The 16,806-nt window shown below is 38.0% G+C and overlaps 1 protein-coding gene across 1 annotated transcript in view; it reads right to left on the bottom strand.

Annotated features, from left to right (window-relative positions):
- LOC138852891 (uncharacterized) overlaps positions 1-16,806 on the bottom strand; it is an 85,399-nt gene that overhangs the window by 38,619 nt on the left and 29,974 nt on the right. Inside the window, exons 2-3 of the mRNA XM_070086418.1 lie at positions 14,587-14,673; positions 14,269-14,358 (exon numbers count right to left, since the gene is read on the bottom strand). The gene's annotated coding sequence lies outside the window, so the exon portion shown is untranslated. The remainder of the gene's footprint in view (positions 1-14,268; positions 14,359-14,586; positions 14,674-16,806) is intronic.

Genomic DNA, 16,806 nt, shown 5'->3' with positions numbered 1-16,806 from the left:
CTCGCGGGCATGGCCCTCCTGGGCTGTGGCCACTTAACACACTGCCTGTGTACCCCACGACATTGCAAATAAAGTGAGAAGCCTTCGAAGCCTCTATCATTACTCCCCGCTACCAAGAACACCAATAAATCCAGTAAACATTAAGATATAGGAAAAAGCTCATTCATACAATAACAATTTGTGAGCAGGCAGGAAAAACCTGAGTATTTATTCAGTGCAAGGTGGTTTTCACAGTTTTAAAATGCGACATCAGCTTTGTTATATAAAATTTAGTGGAGAAAGTGTGTTTGCTAATAATGCCACAGTTTCCAAGAAAAATTGCTTTTGAGGGTGACTTGAGAAAGTGTTTAATGCAAACAACAGACTTATTTTGGAAGAAGCCACTGTCAAGTACCTGTATAAGCAAGCAAGGGTTCACTTGAAGGTGAAGGATCATTCGAGCTTGCTTTGCAGTAATGCATCGGGTGATTATAAGGGCAAGTTGATAATTATTTGTTTCCAGAATACCTGTGCACTGAAAGTTAAATATAAAACCACTTTGCCAGTTATTTGGAGGTTAAGGCAGTCAGCATGGATTACTGAGGGCTTATTGACTGCTTGAAGCACTATTTTGTTTCTTGAGTCAAGCTGTTTTTGAACCAAAAAACTTTTAATGGAGAATTTTCTTCATCCATAACCGTCCTCATATACCTGTGGGTCTAGTGCCTGCATGATAAGCTTTTTTATACCACGAAGCCCACCTTTATTACAACCACTGGACTGAGAAGTGACTAGATAATTGAAGTGGTTGCTACGCACAGGGTGATGCAAAAACTTCCCACAGCAATGATGACGCAGAGACTGAAGTGCCAGCGTTTTGGTAAATTTAACATAGCAGGTGCTTTAGCTGTTGTGAGAGTTGCATAGGATGAAGTACTACAGTAAACAGTAAACTGCTTGTTGCTACCAACAGTAACAAAACCTACAAAAATTACAGAGACTAGCGTTTCCCTATTAGACCACATGTGGACCAACACCATATCCCCTTTAAAATCAGGCATAATCACAGATAATACCATTACCCTACCTTTCTCATAACCAATCTAGATAAATTACCCCAAGACACTACTAAAGTAACCTTCAGGCTTCATAATAAGGCAGCCATTAACCCTTTCAGGATTTTCAACATACTAGTACGGCTTACACACCAGGGTTATTGACGTACTAGAACGCCTAAATTCTAACTCCTTCAAATCTAGCGAGAGAAAGCTGGTAGGCCTACATATGAAAGAATGGGTCTATGTGGTCAGTGTGCGCAGCATAAAAAAAATTCTGCAGCACACAGTGCGTAATGAGAAAAAAAAAACTTTTAACGTGTTTTTGGATTAAAACAGCGACTTTGCACAGTATTTTCATATGGTATTTATAGTTGTATTCTAGTTTTCCTGGTCTCATTTTATAGAATGGAAGACATATTACAGAAATTGAGATGATTTTGATTGGTTTCACAATGAAAAGTAACTTGAAATTGAGCTCAAAGTAGCAGAAATGTTCGATTTTTACCAAAGTTCAAAAGTAAACAAATCATGCCAAGCATCCAATACACGTCAGCTGGTGAGTCTAATATTCTTTCACAAGTGCACTGATATTATTTATACCATTTTTACACTAATACAGTAGTCTGCATAACAGTAAATCTTGTGTTTTTTGTAAGAATAAAAATTCAAAGTGGAAAGCAAAAGAAATAAATATAAGAGGGGCCTGAGAATGTGACAAACTAACAGAGAACTTGTTATTTTAGTGCCAGGAATGTCTTTCTTGTTTATTCTGGACCTTATTCGGAAATTGGCATCTTTTGAAATTTGTGTGAAATTGGCAAAATTGCCAATTTCTATCCACTTTATTGGATAGTTGAAATTGGCAAATGGGTGGTTTCTTGTACTCATTCAATAGAAAAAATGGAGTTCTAGCCAAATATGATTTTGTCGACTAGTACACAGGAATTGGCCAAAAATAGGGTTCAATGTGGGCGAAATCGCCGATGTTTACGCATCGGCGAGACCGCTAACTTTGCGAGAGCATAATTCCACGAGTTTTCCATCAAATTTCATACTTTTGGTGTCATTATGATCGGGAAAAGATTCTCTAGCATTTTATAAGAAAAAAAATTTTTTTTTTTTTTTCCTGAAAAATTTTCGACCCTGTGAACAAGTTTAGGAGAGGGCCTCTCTACCCTGAAAGGGTTAATAACTTCACAACAGCAATGACAAACTGAGCTAGAAATCTATACAGATACTGACGAATGTATTAATAATTTTCTAAAGACCCAATACCTCTTATAACAAGCACTGCCCTAAAAACAAACTAAACAGATCACAGCTAAGAGACTAAACTGTTTTAGCTAACACCCAGCATCCTCAAATCTGTAAATATAAAGCACCAGTATGAAAAACAGTACAGAATGGGTCTCATAACCAGAGACCAAACAAAATGTTACTCATCTATCCTGACCAGCCTGATAAGAAGGGCAAAAAAATTGTATTATGAGAACAGATTATCCAACTTAAAAGGTGATTTAAAAAAGACCTTGAAAACTCTATCTGAAATTCTAGGAACAAAAAAGATATCAGGAAACAACAATCACACTAACAAAACCAGATAAACCCCTACTCCTACGTAATGAAACAGCAGACAGACTCAATGTTTTCTCCACCATAGGAAAAAACCTTGCAGGTAAAATCCCAAGCTCAAATACCCCACCCAATGACTATCTCACTGGCACATACCCGAACACTGTTCCTAGCTCCAACCAACCCAACAGAAGTCTCACTTATCAACACGCAAAATAACAAGACAGGAGATATAAATACCTTACCACCCTTTATATACAAAAAAGCTTCACAAGTGCTGTCACCAATCATTGCAACACACTTTAACAAATCCATCGAATCCTCTACCTTCCCTACAGTTCTCAAAATAGTGGGGGTCACCCAGATATATAAAGGAGGAGATCAAGCAGACTTGAAAAACTATAGGCCAATATCCAACTTACACCCTCTCTCTAAAATCTTTGAAAAACTAATTCGTAAGCAAGTATTCCTACCTCATCTCCCACAGCATACTCAACCCCTGTCAGTTTGGGTTCAGGCCTAATAAAAATACAAATGATGCTATTATACACATGCTAGAGCAAATATACACTGCACTCGAGAAAAAAAAAGTCCCATTGGGGATCTTCATTGATTTACGTAAAGCTTTTGATACAGTTGACCATGATTTGCTGCACATAAAATTTTCACCCTTTGGTAAAACGGGGCACTCCCTCAACTACCTAAAGTCGTACCTTAGCAACAGAAGCCAATATGTGTACACAAATGGAGCAAACTCTTCCACACGGCCAATTACAGGTGGTGTCCCACAAGGAAGTGTCCTTTGCCCTCTTCTCTTTCTCGTTTACATAAACGACCTACCAAATACATCACAACTACTGAAACCCACACTATTTGCAGATGACACTCCATACGTCTTCTCTCACACAAGCCCAGTCATACTAGCCAATGCAGTAAATACCGAATTACAGAAAATATCTACCTGGATGATGATTAACAAACTTACTCTCAATATTGACAAAACCTTCGACATTCAGTTTGGGAACAGAACTACAGATTTTCCTCTTAACATAATGATAAACTGATCACCTATCACAAAGCTCAGAGCGAAAATTCTTAGGAATCCACTTTGATAATAGACTCAAATTTTAAACACATGTACAACAAATTTCCAAGAAAATCTCCAAGACATACTATCGAAGATAAGGTACTATGTTCCACAGTCAGCCCTCTTGGCCCTACATCACTCGCTCATTTACCCCTATCTCACCTACGGAATTTGTGCATGGTGCTCAAGAACAACAAATCATCTAAGACTATTAATTACCCAAGAGAAGGCTGTAGTCAGAATGATAAATTCCACTCCAGGCAGCATACTCCACCAATATTCAAAACTCTAAACTTACCGTACAAAACATCCATACTTATTATTGCGCCTACTACATACATAAAACACTAAACTTGGATATAAACCCTCCCCTCAAACTTCTCCTTACCAACCTCAACAGAATACATGACCATAACATAGGGCACAGATCACTCTTTGATGTTCCCTGTGTCCATCTCACACTATGTAAAAACTCAATGCACATAAAAGGCCCAAAAATCTGGAATTCATTACCTGTGAATATAAAAGAAATACTGTCTGTTTATCAATTCAAGACTCTTCTTAAAAACCGCTTACTCACCCACAACTTAATAAATACTGAATAACTGAATCTTATAAATGTATAACCTGTGACCCTATCCAACTATGTTTTTTTTTAATTACATTACCTAATAGAATACTCCATTCTCTTGAATGTACAGTAACTCATCTAATGACCATATGACCTGTTTCTGTACTACAAATTATTGATTTTACTCGATCTGATTCAGTTATACATTATGCTACAAATTTGTATAACTTTAATTCTTCTTATTTGAAATACTCATTTGTACTTCATGTTGTAATTTGTTTACTATAATTTTTACCATTGAATATATCATTGCTTAGTTAACCTTAAGTTAATTTTAAGCCTGCCCATAATGCTTTGCATACAAGGGGCTTTTGGCATGTGCACCCAATCACTGTTTCTTTGTGCAACTATTTTATCATGTCCAAATAAAAAAATAAATAAATAGACCAGGGAAAATTATGGCCTAGTGAAGCGAGTAATATCACAAGTTTTTTTCCTCATTAGAGGATCAGGCCCAAGAATTTTATGATCTGGAAAGGAGTGTGCCAGGTGATGGCTTTGAGGATATGTAGCCAGAAGATGTGAATGAACTATTAAATGATGTTGATGGAAAAAACTGATGAGGGGTTGTTGGAGGATCTGAATGCCTAGATAGAAGGGAGGGAGAAAACAGAAGAGGATGAGAAGAATCGCCCAAACAGATAATTGACAATCCAAGCTCTCCACGAGTGACTGCATGCAACGGGTAAATTTAGATGGTTTCACTTGACCCTTTCAGGGTTTCCAACCTACTAGCAAGGCTTACGCACCAGGGTTGTTGACGTACTAGTACGCCTAAATTCTAGCACCTTCAAATCTAGCAAGAGAAAACTGGTAGGCCAACATATGAAAGAATGCGTCTGTGGTCAGTGTGCACAGTATAAAAAAAATCCTGCAGCACGCAGTGTGTAAGGAGAAAAAAAAAAGTTTGACTGTGGTTTTGGTTTAAAACAGCAACTTTGCACTGTATTTTTGTATGGTATTTATGGTTGTATTCTAGTTTTCCTGGTCTGATTTTGTAGAATGGAAGATATACTACAGAAATTGATGATATTGATTGGTTTCACAATGAAAAGTACCTTGAAATTGAGCTCAAAGTAGCAGAAATGTTCGATTTTTGTCAAAGTTCAAAAGTAAACAAATCATGCCAGGCGTCCAATACACGTCATCTGGTGAATCTGATATTCTTTCACAAGTGTGCTGATATTAGTTATACCATTTTTACACTAATGCAGTAGTCTGCATAACAGTAAATCTTCTATTTTTTGTGAGAATAAAAATTCAAAGTGGAAAGCAAAAGAAATGTAAGAGGGGCATGGGGATGTAACTAATGAACAGAGGAAATGTTATTTTAGTGCCAGGAATGTCTGTCCTGTTTATTCTGGACCCTATTTAGAAATAGGCATTTTTTGAAATTTGTGTGAAATTGTCAGAATTGCTAATTTCTCACCGCTTTATTGGACAGTTGAAATTGGTAAATGGGTGCTTTCTTGTACTCATTCAATAGAAAAAATGAAGTTCTAGCCAAATAATTATTTTTGTCGACTAGTACACTGGAATTGGCCAAAAATAGGGCTCGGTGGGCAAAATCACTGATGCGTAAACATTGTCAAGTCTGCTAACTTCGCAAGAGCATAATTCCGTAAGTTTTCCATCAAATTTCATACTTTTGGTGTCATTATGATCGGGAAAAGATTCTCTATCTTTTCATAAGAAAAAATAATTTTTTTTTTCCGAAAAATTTTCAACCCTGAGAACAAGTTTAAGAGAGGGCCTCTCAACCCTGAAAGGTTTAAAAGGACCCTGAATGGTCTAGAAGCATTTCTGTGGAGCAGACAATGATGCCTTATCAGCTGTATAAACTGCTGGGAAAAACAACAAAGAAGCATGACAGAATTCTTGTGGTGTCCAGTATTTAAAAAGACAACCCCATGTTTTGACCATACTGTACTTTTTTTTTTTTTTTTTTTTTTTTAGAGTTTTGTGGATAAGTCTGTCCATATTTGAAGGGCTTTAAAAGGAGTGAGATGGTTTTAATTAAAAATATATTTTAGTCAAACTCAGGTTAAAAAAAAATTTGAAAATGACTTAATAAAAATGGAGTACTGCAGTAGGCCTACTGGCCCATGCTAGGCAAGTCTTACTCAAATCCAACCTTTTTGACTTGTATATTTGTCCAACCTATTTAAAGCTACCTAAGGTTTATAAAGGTTCAGTGATCAATGACAGATCAGGGCAGGACAGGCAGGACAGACAAAATAATGCTTGCCTTTTTCTCTGCCTACATATCTCCCTTGCCTCTCTCCCTCTCTGCCAATCCCTTTTTGCCTCCTTCTCTTTTCCTCCCCCTTCCCAGCCTCCCTCCCTCCCTCCCTCCCTCCCTGATTACTGAAACTAAAACCTTGGGTAACTTTAAAAATGTGCTGGGCAAATATAAAAGTAGATTTGAGTAAGACCTGCCTAGCATGGGCCAGTAGGTCTACTGCAATAATACTTTATTATATGTTGTGTAAACAAAGTGAGGGAATAAGGCCAGCATGAACTGCTGCATATTATCTAAATTATTGTATATTTAGAGTGAAATGCAGTTACTGAATGCACCAGAGACATAAACTAGTATGTGGTAGGCCTTTATTGTCAGCATTTCAAGCGTTCAAAGGTATTATCCATGAATAGGTCGCCTCTCAACTTTTTGCATGACCCTTTCAGGGTCGATGGGCCCTCTCCCAGACTTATTCTAGGGTCGAAAAATTTTCAAAAAAAAAAAAAAAAAAAAATTTGTTTTGAAAAGTTAGAGTATTTTTTTTTAAATCTTATAGGCTAAACAAAAAATTTTTACCATCAATACTTACCAAGATATGGAGGCGTGAAGTTGACAGAAAATGACCGGCATATGGCAACATCGCCGACTGCTGGTCACCCAGTTTTAGTTTTTTTTTGGTATTTTCTATAATTTTTTTTTTCAGTAACTTTTATGGCCTGTGAGACCAGTATGAGCACTATTTTGTAAGTTTTTTCTTTGTTTACTACACAATAACTGCACAAACACTGTTGTCACTAAATTGTTGTTTACACACAATATAAAATGTTGTTTATTATTTTTCTATATTTATATACATATATACAGTCATGGGGAATGTTTCTTGATGTTCTGCAGCCTGTGGAAGTCTTTGAAACATGGTGTCATGCACAGTAGTGTTTTACACTCCTCACACATAAAACGAGTGTGTTTGCATTGTTGTGGGCTTTTTTTGTATGTGCACAGATGTAACACCTCTTCCGAGCCTTTTTCTTGAAAGCAGTAGCAGGCAGTTTTATTAGGAAGTGATCACCATGCTTCAGACGAGAAGGTAGTTGTTGATAATATAGTGGGCGGTTTTCTATTGCAGGTGCTGCTCCTTGGTACTTGAATACTATTTGTCTGATGACAGACAAACAAAATTTGCCATATGGTGGTTTGTTTCTGGTCCTCATCTCATACATATTATAAGCATTGAGCATGGAAATGTCCAGAAGATGGAAAAAGAGTTTTATGTACCACTCACAGCTCTTGCAAACAGTCAGCAAACCCAATCTGCATGTCACATTTGTCCACTGAGCACATATTGAAGGTGTAATCAATCACAGCTGCAGGTTTTAGAATGGGTTCATTGCTGTCTCTATGGTGCCTGCCAGTGTTTGTCATTTTGTTAGGGTGAACTGATGACAACAGTGACATCTCGTTTGTCATGCCACCAAAATGCCATGATATCAGTGGCAGCAAACGCCTGCACCTCACCTCTACGAGTGCCAGCGTCAAACCTGGGCATATGTTTACGATTTGCACACACTGTGCCACACGCATCTGTCATGTTCACTCGCAAAAAATCACTGAGTGAGGGGCTTATGTAACCAGTTATCAGTATATAATATACCCCTTACCAAGGTATGGTTCTATCATTGTTCTAACCACATCACCAGAGATGGCCAATAACTTCTTGGTATTTTGCAATGTATAACTTACAGTGTACACAAAACATCCAATACAAGACCACTGTAGCAATCACAAAGCACAAACAACTTTATACCAAAGCATTTCCTCTTGCTTGGTATGTACTGCTTGAGAGCCTTCCTTTGAACAGAATCAAAGACTCGTCAATAACAAGCTTCCTGAAGAGATAAAAATACATATTGAATTTCTCTTTCAGATACACAAACACATTTCTAATCTTATATAACCTGTCATTTCTGTCAGGCCTGGTTTTGTCTGAGAAGTGAAGCGAACGCAGGTGGGAGAGATACATGATTATATACACCTGGAAAATCCTAGAGGGACTAGTACCGAACTTGCACACGAAAATCACTCGCAACGAAAGCAAAAGACTCGGCAGACGATGCAACATCCCCCCAATGAAAAGCAGGGGTGTCACTAGCACGTTAAGAGACAATACAATAAGTGTCAGGGGCCCAAGACTGTTAAACTGCCTCCCAGCATACATAAGGGGGATTACCAATAGACCCCTGGCTGTCTTCAAGTAGGCAATGGACAAGCACCTAAAGTCGGTACCTGACCAGCTGGGCTGTGGCTCATACGTTGGATTGTGCGCATCCAGCAGTAACAGCCTGGTTGATCAGGCTCTGATCCACCAGGAGGCCTGGTCACAGACCGGGCCGCAGGGGCATTGACCCCCGGAACTCTCTCCAGGTAAATACATAATAGCACAAATCGATTCACTCGCATTATATCACAGAAACCTGGGGTTTCAATCAGGCGGTCTGTTGACCAGTATGATTTCACAGTGTGCTTATACACATGTGGCATAAGCATTATTATGGCAAAGAAAAGATGCATCTCAGCCACAGTTGTCTCCTTCCACTGGTGTAGATGTGATTTTGGTGGAAGATTGTGTTTGCCATGGTGTAATCTAAGTAACTGTTGCTTTCCCTGACAATAATTTCCATCGGGGGTTCGTCAAAGAATAATTCAAAACATTCCAGTTCACTGGCATTGTTCCCCAGTGTACAAGATGACCGTATTCCACTTTGGCTTTCATCAAACTAGTGGGGATTTGGAACAAAATTGGCAGCTTCCTGCCAATCCTTGGTGCGGTCTGCTGGTGGGTACAGGACATTGACAGGTGGTTGTGGTTGTGGAGGTTGTGGTTGTGGAGGCTGGTGTGGTGGGTGGGTGTGGGATGGTGGCCTTTGTTGTAGATCAGCTGAGGCAGCGGCGTGGGTGGCAGCATTGCCCACTGCTGGTGCCTCATGGCCGGCACCACCACTCCCACCACCATGCACATTTTCCATCCCAATTGCAACACTGTCATCTTCATTTTCATTGTTTGTTCCTGTTGTACAGCCATGGGATGTACTCAAAGATGTACTCCTTCCCCTTGGAGTAGCATGTGGCACACTACCAGAGCTCATATATTGTCGTATATACTGACGTTTCACTGGAGAATATTCCAATTCACTATCACTACTGGAACTGTTTTCAAGAGCTTGTAGTTCATATTCACTATCATCACCAGTGCTCACATCTGAGTCTGAGATTTGGGAAAATAGGAGTTTCCTCTTTGATTCTGGTAGAACTGAACGTGAACAAGACAGCCCAGCAGCAGAGGTGGAAGGCTGAGGGTCATCTGGGTTTTCCTCACTATTACCGATATTATGGTCATTAGTTTCGGTCACAACCTCATCAAAACGTTGAAACTCATCTTCACTGGCACTTCCATCTGTAATAGAACCATCACTGGGGAACAAGTGTGTCCTAATTCGCCGAGGAGTGAGGAGTTTCTTACCACAAGGCATGGTGAGCAAGGTGTACTAAAATGGCGTTCCCACAATGCGCCACTGGGTCCTAGATATTTTTTTCTACCGCACACACTGACCACACACACCCATTCTCTCACATCTAGGCCTACCAGCCTTTTCCTGTGTGATTTGAAGGCACTAGAATTTATGCGTACTAGTATGTCAATAACCCTGGCACGTAAGCTGTATTAGTACATAGGAAACCCTGGAAGGGTTAAAGATTTGGTCTTAAAACCTTGGACCTACATACAACAGAAAAATTGCAAAAAAAAAAAAAACTTTAAATGATGACACTTTCTCCAAGTGGCATGCACTTGTGTTGCCATAAAATGACCAGAAACATTCTTCAGAACTATATACAGTGGAACCTCAGTTTTTGTGATTAATCTGTTCAAAAAAGTCTGATGAAAACCAAAGCAATATTTCCCACAAATAACGTAAATCCAATTAATACGTTCCAGACACCCAAAAATATTAAGAAAAAAATAAATTTTATAGGGAATAACTATAGTTTTACATACAGAAAACAATGAGAAATAAATATAAATGACTAATGAAATAAATAAATGAACATTTAACATCACTTTTACCTTTATTGAAAACTCTTGTTGGCGTATGGAAGATGGCGAGGAGGGGAGAGGGAGGAGAAGTTATTGTTTGGAAGGGGAATCCCCATCCATAAGGAATTCAGGTATCAAGGCCCTATTTGGGGTTACTTCCTTTCTTTGTCTTTTACTGGTACTAGGACCAGATTGAGTCACTGGACCCCTGTCTCGCAAAAAATCTGTCCAGAGAGGTCTGTTTCTGGCATGTCTTTAAGATTTGCCAAAAATGGGACAAGGCATTGTCATTGAACATGTTACAGACACGGCTTGCAACAGCTATGTTAGGGTGATATTTCTCCACAGAACTTTGCAACTCGTTCCACTTTGCACATATGTTCTTAATCACTGAAGAAGGCATATTCTCCTCTCTCTTCCCCCTCCTCTGAAGCAATTTCCTCAGCTGTGGTCTGCTGCTGTTCCAGTTGAAGGTCTTTGCAGCTCTTCAGTGGTTAGGTCTTCCCTGTGATTGTTCACCAACTCTTCCACATCCTGGCCACTCACATTCAACCCATGGACTTCCCCAAAGACACAGTAGATTCCACAACAGGCGTAGGGTTGTCAGGGTCAGCCTCAAACCCTTCAAAATCCTCCTCGAGGATGCCTTGTGTGGGCGCTTGATTCCGGGAAATGAGTGGCCGAGTCACGTGGGCAGGCGAATGAGTTTGGTACAGACCATTTTCAACTGTACGAAAATAGTGGATGTACGAAAACTGGGACAAAACTTAGACGAGAAAAGTCTAAAACCGAATCGTATGAAAACCGAAGTTTGATGGTATCTCCTTTAGTAATAAATGGATTTCATTTTACTCTTATGACACTTAATAAAAAATTATTGCAGAGTTTATAAGAATTTTTCTTTTTTTTTTAAACTGCCAATTCTGGGAAGCACATTAGTTTTAGATCTCTTGGTAACTTAGGGTAAAGGTACAGTAATAAAGATATTATATTCTTTTAAGCTTACAATATTGTGCCCATTTTCTCTGAATGGACATGATGCCCATTTTCTTTGGAAAGATTACAATGTATTAAACTGCATCATAAACCAGCTTCTCCTGGATGACTGAAGGTTTTGTTTGGTGGTGATAGATGGTGTTGGGTGGTAATAGTTCTGGTAGGTTGTGGAGGTGGTAGCAGCTACAACACAGAATATTACTGGTTGTAAGTAGGTGGTGGTAGATGGTGGTAGGTGGTGATAGTGCTGATAGGTGATGTTAGATGATGGTGTTAGGTTAAGCAATCACATCTACAGTGTAAAGCATCAAGAACTGTACTTTTTGACGAAATAAATGCCTGAAAAAATTTGTATGAATTGTCAGTGTACTGTACCTAACCCTATTGTTCACATACATACATCATTTGTTACAATGCCCAATTTTACATGGTGCTGATTTCAGGATAACTACCATGTTATTACTATAATTTTTTATCTTTACATGTTTTGGGATTTTGAACCCAGTTAAAACTCTAGAATGGCTATTAGACAGGATAGTGCTGTGCTTGGTCGGATAAAAAGATAGAAAATTCTGACAGTATTATGCAGAGTTAGTATATAATGTAGTGCAAAATGTGGTCACAAGATCATATTACTGTACCTGTTCTGCATTTTATGTATCACCTATGCATGATATAAAAGAAAGAAATGAGCTTTCTATGTTGACGTAGTATTGAAGAATAATGTACCTGAAGCAACTCCAACTCAGACTTCTTTCAATCAGTCAATCAAGTTTATTCGCTATAAAGATTACAATGCGGGGTTTACAGGTTTTGGATATTGTGTGGTTTACAGGTTATAAAATGCTAATTACAGTGGGGGCTGCTAGAACACCTAGCATGGCTAGGCATTTCGGGCAGACTTTGATTAATTCTTAACCCTAAATTATTACAGATTATGGAGTAAGTTGGTATTAAGGCTAAGTGACTACATTATAGTTTGCGAGTTTAGCAATGTGAATGCTTTTGTTTTTGCACAATACACAGGTTCTCTATTGGAGTATCACAGGCAAACTTATGACTAGTTGGGATTCATTATTTTATGATTAAGATTCGTATTTTTGTGTTTATAGTCAAATCGGTGAGTGAGTGTAAGTGTGAACAGGTAGTTTTCATGTAGTTAGTTGTCAGGGTGTATCAGGGAGATAAGATGTTGTCTAATGGCAGTTTTGAAAGTGATGAATGTGTCTGCAGTTCTAGAGCTTTCAGGTAGGGTGTTGCAGATTTTAGGCGCTTTGACATACATTGAATTTTTGTAAAGGTTTAGTCGGACACGGGGAATGTCATAGAGATGTTTGTGTCAGGTGTTATGCCTGTGGGTCCTGTCACAACTATCAAGAAAGCATTTTAGGTCAAGGTTAATATTGGAATTTAAGGTCCTGTAGATGTAGATTGCACAGTAGTAAGTGTGGATGTTCTGAACGGGGAGTAAGTTTAAATCTATGAATAGTGGAGGGGTGTGTTGCCAGGGATGGGATTTAGTGATTATTCTTACTGCGGCTTTTTGTTGGGTTATTATGAGCTTTAGGTGTGTTGCTGCAGTTGATCCCCAAGCATAAATAGCATAGGTGAGGTATGGATAAATGAGTGGATGGTATAGTACGAGAAGGGCAGTTTGCAGCACGTAGTATTGTATCTTGGAGAGATCCCAACTGTTTTGGATACTTTTTTTTGTGTTGGATATGGGTGCTGAAATTCAGGTTGTTGCTGAGGTATAGGCCTAGGAATTTGCCCTCATTATGTCTGGCAATTAGAGTGTTGTCGATCTTAATGTTAAGTTGCACAACACCTGCTCTGCTACCAAACAAAATATAGTAGGTTTTGTCAGTGTTAAGTGTAAGTTTATTGGCTGTCATCCAAGTTGATATTTTGAGCAGCTCCTCGTTAACTTGCAACCATTGCAGAGCTGTTAAAAGGACATTACTCTAAATCAAAATTAGACAGAATTACAGATCATGAAAAGTATTGTGGAATAAGTGCACTACATGATTGGTTTAGCACTTCCCCATGTATATGTGGAGAAGTGCTAAACTGATTGGGATCAGATAACTTGGTTTGAGCCAAGGAAGTGAAGGGTAGTTCTAATTCTTTGAAGAGCCCTTCAACAGACTGAAGGTGCACTCCCTTCATGAAACAAGCAAGGAATTTAGTAAATTAAATGCTTATCTTAAGAAGGCATTATAACCATGTAAATAAGTATGTAAATCAAGAGACTGACATAAGTGATTAAATGTAGTAGTGACAAGAAACTGTGACACAGCTGAAATGGAAGAATTGAGAGAAGATGAATGTATGTTAGAGTAAGTAGTACAGGTAATCTGTATAGCTTGGTATTATGTGTGTGTTGGGTATGGTTAATCTGTTTAAAAAAATAGTAGTGTAGTGAAAATGGCAGAAACATACAAGTTCTTCAGTACTATTTGAAAAATTATATCCATCAGAAAAATGAAATAATACTTCATAACAAAGGTCATTTAAGATGCTATGAAGATGTATGTTATTTTATATCACCACTTACATAGTGATGACAGTTTTTCAATGAGGGGAGGGGGTAAACAGTACAGTAACAATTACATGAGTGACACGAAGCACGTGGAAGTTCCCAGGTGGTGTCTTGCATGGTTGGAGCTTCGCTACAAACTCATCCACTGTATGGCAGTGTTTCTGTACAATGGCATCAACAAAAGCAACAATAGTGTAGACATATAACAGGATTTTGTCTGTGTATTTTTTAATTCTAGTATTGTAAATTTAAGAGACATGAAATACTTAGTTGCATTAAGTTCATTATATAAACGTTCAGAGTAAGAAATGCTATTCAACTGCTCTCTTATGATTCAGAACAAGTATTGTAATGTACAGTACAACAAAATAAGAAAGTAAATGGTTTACATCTGAGCAAGAAGAATGTGACTTGTTCGATGGTCGTTTGCTCAGTCGACTCGTCTGTGCAAACGTCGTCTGTGGTAAACAATTTTGCTGCAGAGCACAGAAATAAATGTGATTTGAATAAAGAAATATAAAAAAAGCAAATTAAAAATTAACAAAATAATGCTACAAATAAGACAAATACAAAACATGCAAACAATGCACATCAGTATTATAAAAATTACTACAATAGGACATCTTGTCATACAAGGTTAAACTACAGTATACATACAGATGTTATAAAAGGTTAAAGCACACGCTGAGTAAGATAGTCATGCACTACTATTGCTACAGAATACTTTTCCAGAAAATCTTACTTCTTATTTTTGGTATAATGTGCATTCAACATTTTATGAGTGTTAATGTTTATGAAACCCATGTTACATACAGAAATTAGTGTTATATGCAGTGTCATCCTAATAAACATTGAAATTGTTATTTTGACTGTTTTATCAGTTTCTAAGCTCATCCTAAGTGCTTATAGAACATGTGTAGTTTTTCAACCTCAGTGACTTCTTTTTCCAGCTAAATCTTAATATTTCTTCTGTTCCACATGACTGAATATGAAATGGTTAAAAATAAGTTGACAGGATGACTTTGTTTAAAGGAATATGCCAGAAAACTCAGAATTTGTTAATTTTCACTGTGGTAATTTTGCTTAATTGTAATTGTATTTTAAAATGATTCCCTAACATTTTTATAATTTGTGATATATGTATATAATACTTTGTATAAGACAATTTATTAGAAATATAGTACAGTACTGTGTACACACATTTTCATTGTGTTGAATAAAAAAATTGCAGTTCTCTGGCAGGTAGACATACTGCAGTGTTCCATACAGTCATTACTCACATTTAAGATTTATTGTAGCTCAAAATTTGAAAAATCATGTAGAATTCATTATAACATAGGATATATATACATGTACAGGTGCTCCTTGACTTATGATGGGGTTACATTCTGACAAACCCATCGTCAGTAGAATATCAATATGATAGGTTAAATAAGTAAATAAATAACTAATTTTCTCTGAATAAGTAAATAAACAAGAACATAATTGAATACCAGTATTGAAAAGTAAAAAGAAAAAGTTGTGGACTTGCAGCCTTCATGCTGGGTAATTATCTTAAGTTTCATCTCCAAAGTATAATTGCTTTTGCACCATCACAGTCAAAGTACCTTAAGTCGAACCATTGTAAATCAAGTAGCACCTGCACTCGACTCAAGCTCAAGGCTCTGACCCATTTTTTATATCTAAACCCTCTATTAACCCGTAAATGGTCCAAGCATATATGTGCTTTTTTACAACTAGTGCCCCAAATGTATATAAACATTTTATTTTTCCTGCCTTCAATTATGGCACGATTGGCCTGAGATGCCTTTTCAGCATAGAATGGATCATAACACTGTGTGCACTGTATTAAAAAAATCTGGGACCACTTAGTACCTTGTGGGAGCGCCAGCTAGAGCAAACAGCGCGGCAAACACCTGGGATTCACTGATTTTGTGTAGTATTAACTCTCCCATTTTAAGAGGAAAGTGATGTTGACCCCCAAGTTTAGTGGCTTTGAGGTGGATGTGGTCATAAGTGGTCGAGGAAATATCAAAAAACCTTGATAATAACCCATGTGCAACATTTGTGCAAAACCCTTTCAGAATGTCTTCTAACCTATACCCTAAGTAAAGAGAAACAATTCTGGAACATAATACTTGTTCAGCAGACTGGCTGATTGGCTGGCTGTCTGGCCAGCTGCGTGGCTGGTCGGATGCTGGCGGCCTAGCTCCGTTTGTCTGTGTGTCTGTCTATCTGTGTCTATCTGTCTCTGTCTCTCACAGGTACATATAAATACAAGTATACATAGTGTAAATTACCTAGGATAACCCAAAAAATCCAAAGTGCTATTCTCTGCTTGAAGATATGAGTAAATGTGATGATGCAGTCTTGTGGCTCTCTCTGAGACAGAGCTAGATGGATAGACAGGGAGCTTGACAGACAGACGAATAGACAGACATGTTTGCGTACCAGTGGAACAAACCGAGGGCTGATGCTCATCAAGTGTCACCTCTAATCTTATAAAGTCTTATCACTGCACCCTCGTGGTTGCTCATCAAATGTGAGCTGTTATCTAATGTTATCATGTCACTGTCAGGGGTGGACTGAGGCTTGTTTTTATGCTTCAA

Source organism: Cherax quadricarinatus, chromosome 18 (genome assembly GCF_038502225.1).
Source record: "Cherax quadricarinatus isolate ZL_2023a chromosome 18, ASM3850222v1, whole genome shotgun sequence".
NCBI lineage: Eukaryota > Metazoa > Arthropoda > Malacostraca > Decapoda > Parastacidae > Cherax > Cherax quadricarinatus.
This window is presented reverse-complemented; position numbering and strand designations above follow the sequence as displayed.